This window comes from Octodon degus, unplaced genomic scaffold (genome assembly GCF_000260255.1).
Source record: "Octodon degus isolate 3935 unplaced genomic scaffold, OctDeg1.0 scaffold00281, whole genome shotgun sequence".
Lineage (NCBI taxonomy): Eukaryota > Metazoa > Chordata > Mammalia > Rodentia > Octodontidae > Octodon > Octodon degus.
In genome coordinates this window covers 1,970,551-1,978,219 of record NW_004524857.1, presented here as the reverse complement: position 1 = coordinate 1,978,219, position 7,669 = coordinate 1,970,551, and the positions used below count along the sequence as shown (strand labels likewise).

At 42.8% G+C, this 7,669-nt stretch overlaps 2 pseudogenes; one reads left to right on the top strand and one right to left on the bottom strand.

Moving 5' to 3' along the window:
• Positions 1-2,586: 2,586 nt before the first annotated feature.
• LOC101586365 lies at positions 2,587-4,776 on the bottom strand (annotated as a pseudogene).
• LOC101585971 lies at positions 4,775-5,822 on the top strand (annotated as a pseudogene).
• Positions 5,823-7,669: the final 1,847 nt, after the last annotated feature.

Sequence of the window (7,669 nt, the reverse complement as noted above, 5' to 3'; positions counted from 1 at the left end):
AATATCCTGTCTGCATCTTGTACTACGGATAACCACTAAGAAGATAACAATGTACAATGTATTAATTATTGAAACTGTCTTATTAATCAATTTGGGAACAGTCTCATTGTTATTTGTTTCTCAATAAAATGAAAAAAACAAAGAAAGGTAGCAGGATAAGTTGGAAATCAGATTGGCAAGCACTCAAAACAGAGGAAACTATATGATCAAGCAGGAAGGAAAAAAAGTGCAATGACTTAGAAACAAAATGTTGGCACAAAGAGTGACAGGTACATGGAGTAATCAAGAGGTGTTTACACGGAAACCCGTGCAGTTGCTATAGTTCAGAATTTTTTGAAAACACTATACATGTGAATTATAAAATCCATGGCTCTAGCATTGTGCACGAAGCAAATTGTGTTAAAGGTCAACTTGGTTTAAAAATTTTTCTCCTCTTCCTAAAAATCCAGGATAAAACAATTCAAGATCAAACAATTCAAGAGTTCAAAGGTCTAAGAGGTCACAGAACAGAAAGGGGCAAAGCACATATCCAGTGAACTCCAGTTAAAAAGGAAACTATTCCTCTGAAATTTGACATTTCTCAAGAAATGTGCTCAGTCACTTTTTGAAGAAATCCTCCAGGCACAAAAATCCATGAATATGCACAATTATCTGGGGAAGTGGACTAAATAATATTATGTTGATAAATTGCAGAAGCTCCCTCAACTTTGTCAATGATATTAAAAACTAATCATGACATTCAAAGCTCTGATAAATACATATTCTATCATAAATTAACAGAGAAACATGCCTGAGAAACATAGATTATGAGGGAGGGAATAATATGCCCAAGGGTTTCCCCAGAATTCTTTAGCAGACATTGAAAATTAAGACCAAGACATCACTACAACACTAATTATTTCTCAGTACATATTAACTTTCTAATTATTAATTTAAAAAATCAAGTGTGATATTCATTCCATGTTGTTGACACTCTCCTCTAGAATGTTTGTCTTAGGAACTCTTTAACTGATAATTATGGGTTATTCAATTAGTGATGGCTGTCTAGAAAACACATCATCTGCATCAAATTTTTATGTACATGTAGAATTATCTATTTACAGCCACTTGTCCATTAGCAAATAACTGTTTCTCTGCAAAGGTTGGAGAGATCTTTCCTGCAGGATGGGAAAAAAGGTCTTTTAACTTGATTTTAAAGTATCCTTCTTTCTTTAAGGTACATCTTTGGTAAGGGTGCAGAAGAGACCTATCCAGTTCCTACTGCCTTCTTTTTAGAAGTTTGAATAATCACACTTAAGTCTGTATTTACCAAAAATAAATAAAAAAGTTTCAGTTTTGTTTCTCTTTTTTAAAGTCACATATAATTTTCAAACATTCTTATAAATATTAGGTATCCTCTACCTAATATTTGTTTGCTCAGGTTCTCTTTTCAGGTTCAGGATGGGGAAAACTCAGAGGCTCTTTTCCAAGAATGGACGATGTGAAAGTATTCTGAGGGCCAGGCCTTTGTGGAGTCAGCCAAGGAAGTGACTGTCACGTATTCTCCAACAGCTTGGCAACAGCTTCATGAACTCAGGACCAGTGACAGCAGTCCTAGTTATTCCTACCAAATGCATCCTTCCCATTGCCCCTTCCACTCCACTATTATACTTCTCCCCCTGCTCTACAATAATTGGTAAAAGGAAAATTTGGGGTAAACTCATTTATTTCTTCTTTTTTGGCTTAAAATTTACTTTAATAAGTTGATGCGGTATTACTGCTCTATTTCTCAGAAAAACTCCAAATTTAAGGTATCAGGGATAAACCAAACATGGTACACTGATTAAAAAATGCACAGCATAACTACCTAAGATAGGCAAGGCTAAGAACTACTGTCAGACCTTCAGCATACAGCAGACCTATTCCCAAGATTGTACTAAGGCCTATCAAGAAAAGCTGTGAACAGCAAAGTCCATAAACACAAAAATGTCATTTCTGGGATGTCCTTACCTAAGGAAAAGATGGAGGCAAGTTAACACAAGATATTTTTAAGGATATACTAAAACGAAAATCTCTAAGAGAAAATGTCTTTAGTACATGGAAGGGTAATATATGGGATATAACAGAACCGTACATATGCTGTCTGGCCTCTGTGGACATTTTCCTGAAATCTCACTGGGGAGCAAATGGAGCAACGGGGCTAAGATCACTGGGAGATGTTTGGTTTTTGTGGTGTATGTGGCATTATCTCTGTGTGTGAGTGGTGTAGAAAGCAAATAAAACATGATAAAAAAAAAAAAACAGGATGTTCAAGATCAATGGGACTCTAAGGTATCATCCTGTTATGGTTCTCCCTAGCCTTCAACAACTCATTATGTTTGAAATTTCAGGAATGCATCACACAGAACCCATGAAACAAACCACACAGAATTTGTTAAACATCACTCCTCCCTTGTCCTCTGCCCCCAGCATACTCTCTTAGAGTAGTACAGGCAGGGAAGACCTAACTATTGGGAGAAATCTATAACACTTTAGAGGTAGAATTCTGGCTAGTCCAAAAGGGTTCCTTCTTTTAAGCGTTTCAGGAAACTAGACACTGCAACTTTATTAGTATGGGTGACATTTGTTTGGAACAACTTCCGCTCCAGGAGCTGCACGTTGAAAGCAAGAGGCGTTCCACCAATGGCCCCAATTTCTTCCATTGCAGCAGCCTGGCCAAAGCGTTCACTTGTTGGCCTCAATCCCAAGGTTCCACCGGGCATCATAGTGGCAGGTCCTGGAGGAGCTGGGGCACTAGCTGGCACCGGAGCAGGGGGCATGGCGCCTCTGTTGTTTATGCCTAAAGCACCTCCCATAGCCCTCTCGCCCATCCATATCTCTTGCTCTCCCGCATCAGGGAAGGTTCCCTTGAATCCTTCCTGCTGTCGCCTCATCTCTTCTTGTTGGCGCTGCACTTCTTCATGGCGCCTACACTCCTCTTCCTGCCTGAGCTCCAGTTGCTTTCGTTTTTAGACCTCTTGGTTTTGCAGCTCTTGCATTCTCCGAAGCTCTTCTGGGCATCTCATCGAATCCTGCCTCATCAGCACAATCTGGTGCTCGTGGCGAGCAGCCTCCATCTCCATCTCCAGCTTGTCGCGGGCTTCGTTGGTGTTGCGGTCCACTTGGTCCTGCTGCTTCTCCATGTGAATAAGTGCCTTCCAGCGCGTGGCATATTCATATTCAAAGGAACCAGGCTATGCACATCGAGGTGGCTGCTCTCAGTCCTTGTGAACTTGTTGGTTCTTTATAATAAGCTTTTCTGGAAGTCCTTCTTCATCATCTAACTGCTCCATAGGCTCCACAGTCACAGCCCGAGGAAATGTGGTTAGTAGGAAAGGCCCTTCACAGCATCTGTCCAGAGCTTTCCGTGCAGCTAGCTTCCCTGAGAACTCAACAATGCCTTTTCCTGAGGGGCTTCCTCGATCATCCACAATGACTACAGCCCTTTCCACCCGGCCGAACACAGAAAAGGCTTCTTCCAGCAATTCGTTGGACACGTAATGAGGAAGGTTCCAGGCGTAAGGGATACACTTTAACAGGCAAAGCGCACTCGCAGTTGCTTTCCACAGAGAGTCATACTATCCAGCTCCACTTTGGCAGTCTCTGCAAGGGTTCATGTTTCCAAGCAGATAAAGCCAAAGCCCTTATCCTTATAAATGAAAACTTCTCCTGCTTTTCCATATTTCTCATAGTTTCCTCATTGCCTCCTTAGTGATATCAGGTGGAAGATTGCCCACAAAGGACGACTACTTTGGGTAAATGTTTCCTCTCCTGGTTTCCTAAAATTCTTCAGGTCAATAGTCAAACCTTCATTTTGGCTACTGGCCTGTTGCCCATTTGCAGCGGGGGCGGCGGCGGCGGCGGCGGCGGGGGCTGCTGCGGCTGTGGCTACTGCTGCGGCTGGTGATGCTGACAACGCTTCCTTGGAGTCTGGTTCTCCTCCTCCAAGTTAAAGGTCTTATTGCTCTGCACTTTTATACCCTCAACTTGATTGAAGACGGCAAAGTGCCTCCAATCCTAACTTGGGCTTCGCCAATACCAACAGTCCTCTCCCCAGAGTAACGGTGACGCTACCCAGGCTCCACCGTCCTGAGACTCAGTTATTTCTTAAAAATAGTTTTTGGGGGGCTGGCCAAATAGCTCAGTGGATTAAAGCACATGCAAGCAGGCACAGGGACTAGGGGTTCGATCCCTGAGTCTGCAGTGCCGGCCCGCCCCTGGGGCATGCTGAGACAGTGATTGAGATTAGGCGTGGGGGCGCGTACCTGTAAGCCCAGCTCTTGGGTGGCTGTAAACAGGCAGATCACTACGAGTCTGATCTAGAAGTGAGACCCTAAACACCGTGTAGACCCTTCCAAAAAAATTTTTTTTTGTTTTTTTAATTGATGCAAATGTCAAGGGAAGACATAGACCTTTTTTAAGTGAATTTCCAATAAATTTCATTTTATTAAAAGTAATCCTTTAAAAATAATCCTTAATAAACCTGGAAACTGTTGGTATTTTTGCAGTCGTATTTGTCATGTATGACATAGTACACAGCAGTAATTATTTGTGTACCATATTGTTGGTTGTTCTGTTTTATTTTGCATTAAAATCAGTGAACTCAAAAACCAAACCAAACAAAACAAAGCTTGTATTTAGTGAAAAATTAAGTTCCTAATTTTCATTTCTCAACCAAGTGAAGAATGTAGTAAGAATGTGCCAGTTGAGGTGGCTACCATCCAACCATGCATAGGAAACTATAGTAGTATTAATCATGGAAACACTAGAAAGTGAAAACACTCAGGTGGTGACGGCCCCAGGAAGACCGGAGCCAGGCTGGCTGGGCCAAAGGACCTGGCTCGGCTTCCAAGGCCCTCCTATGGTGGTCAGGAGTGGGACCCGGGATCGGGCAGGGCCCCGAGGTGTGGGGTGACCCTCAGTGCCCCCAGCTATATAAGTTCTGTGAAGGGGTGGAGGCATGCTGTGGACCTCAGATTGGCATGGGCCTGGCACCCCAAGATGGCCTGGAGAGCACCAAGCACGAGAATGAGGTGGGGACCGGGGTGGAGAACGGCTCAGAGGAGGCTTCTCCCAAGCCCTGAGCCGCCAACCCTGGTGCACTGAAGGTGGAGAAGGAGACGCTGGTGCCAAACCTTGAGGAGTCCCAGGACATCAACACCCTGCAGAAGGAACTAGGGCAGTTTGCCAAGCTACTGAAGCAAAAGCAGACCACCCTTGGGTACACTCAAGCCGATGTGGGGCTCACCCTGGGAGTTACCTTTGGGAAGGTGTTCAGCCAGACAACCATCGCCGCTTCGAAGCACCGCAGCTCAGCTTCAAGAACATGAGCAAGCTGCAGCCCCTGCTGCCGGGTCGGTGGAAGAGGCTTTCATGGTCACCAGTGAGAACCGCAGGAGAGATGCAGGCCCACAAGAAAAAGCGGATGAGCATTGAAAGCCAAGTGAGAGGCAACCCGGAGAACATGTTCCTGCAGTGCCCAAAGCCCACGCTGCAGCAAATCAGCCGCATTGCGGAGCAGCTGGGTCTGGAGAAAGACGTGGTCTGAGTGTGGTTCTGTAACTGGCCCCAGAAGGGCAAACGATTGGGCAGTGACTATTTCCAGTGAGAGGAGTACGAGGCAGAGAGTCCCCTTTCCCAGGGGCCCCTGTGTCCTTTCCTCTCGTCCCAAGGCACCACTTTGGCACCCCAGGCTGTGGAAGTCCCCCCTTCACCATGCTGTACTCTTCTGTCCCTTTTCCAGAGGGAAAAGTCTTTCCCCAGTGCCTGTCGCCACCCTGGGCTCTCCCATGCACTCAAACTGAGGCTGAGGCGGCACTGTCCCTACCAGGGACAGCAGGTAGAGGATGGGGAGCAGTTAGGAAGGAGCTGGAGTCTAGCAGGGCTTTGAGGTTAAGTTCTACATTCACTGAAGAAGCAATTAGAAGCACAGAGGGTGGGGGCAGGGAATTTGGGGGAACCAGTGGGAGGGAAGCTGAAGTTTCAATTATGCTCTTGATTTTAATCCCCTTATCACTTTGATTTTAAATAAAGAAACCTGGGGCACAGCAAAAAAAATGAAAATGTTCATAAGATACATTAACACCTATGTTAGAAGTAGATAGTAGCTACTCATTTTTTATAGTCAATGCTATGATGTTTTATTACCTTTATCTTTTTGTATACCTCATTAGTTCTTTATGTCTCTGTTCATTATAGAAAATCTAAAACAAGTGAAATTAGATATTTTTATCTTACAAGATCTTTAAGTGTAATTTGATGAAAGTGGGCTAAATAACTCAGAAACTAACTATGAGTAGTGGCCAAAATCTTTTCTAATTTGTCAGTTTTCAAGGTATATGATTCCAAACTTTGGAGACTGGATTCTTTTTAAATTTTTTATTATTTATATTATTATTACATTTGTATTTACAGCTCATGCAATTCACAATCCTTGGGGACCAATATAAGAAACAGCTCGCTTATTTATTGATAAAAAAAATTTCCCCTTCCTTTCCTCTCCCTCCCTCCTCCTCCTATTCTGTCATCCAATTTTTCATTTTTGTTGATATTATTAATCTTTGCTCCTATTATGGCATATAATGTCTACATTTCTCAGGGTTATTATGTCCATGTACATAGCATATCTTAGTAAAGAAAGGAGATATATTCTAAACATAAAAGAGAGAAAGAGCATTTCTGGAACTTTAATTCTAAGATGGAAAAACCATTGGAATGCAAACCAGAACAATACATGGTTTTAAGAATACTTTCTACCAGAAAGGTGATAGTGATGTTAATCCAATGACACAAACCCAAGCAGCATTTCTCTCTGGTGGTCTTCTCTTGATCCACGTGCTTATTTCACCCTCTTTTCTTCTCTGAATGACTTTCCCCAGTTTATCCTCCATGAAGTTGCAACAGTGGACTACAGAAAACTAGAACCTTAACAGAACCACATCCTGCCTTACATCTTCTCAACAGCTGCCTAATACCAACCTCCAAAAAGCATGGAGCTCAGTTTACAATCGCTTTCACTTGTAACTCATCAATCTCCTTTCTTAGCTTCCCACTTCCATCACTCCAGCCATGAAGACCTATTTTGATTCATTTTAATGCACTCTTGTGTTCCATGTCCTTATTGATTTACTCATCATGCTTGTTGTGAACTTGTCCACTTGGCAAATCCCTGCTTATTTTCCAAAGCCTTTGTACTAGTCAGGATTAGTACAAGAAATAAAAATCACTCTGATTATGTCAGACAGAAAGGCATTTCCGCTGGTGAAAGGAACCTAAGTCAGGGCCCACCAATAAGCATTCAAGGTACAATATTGCAGGTGTGACCAGAAGCTAGGAACTGCTTCTGGCAGCAAGAGTTTAACATGCTGCAATATCTGCTGCCTATGTCACAGCTGTCACTACAGCTAAGGTTGATGACCTGTCAATGAGATAAAGTGTGTAATCCTTGTAAAACACAAGATTTATGATATCATTAGATACCATTATTACTTTAGGAGAAGTGGATTCTACCTCCCTCCTACTTTGCAGATTTTGCAGTAGAGTATTTCATTAAAATTTCTAGCCTTCCAACCTATGTGAAGATGTAAGGGCATTGAAGAAGAAGTTCTTCCTGAACACAAACTAGAGAGTATATAGTATGCCTTCATGTAGG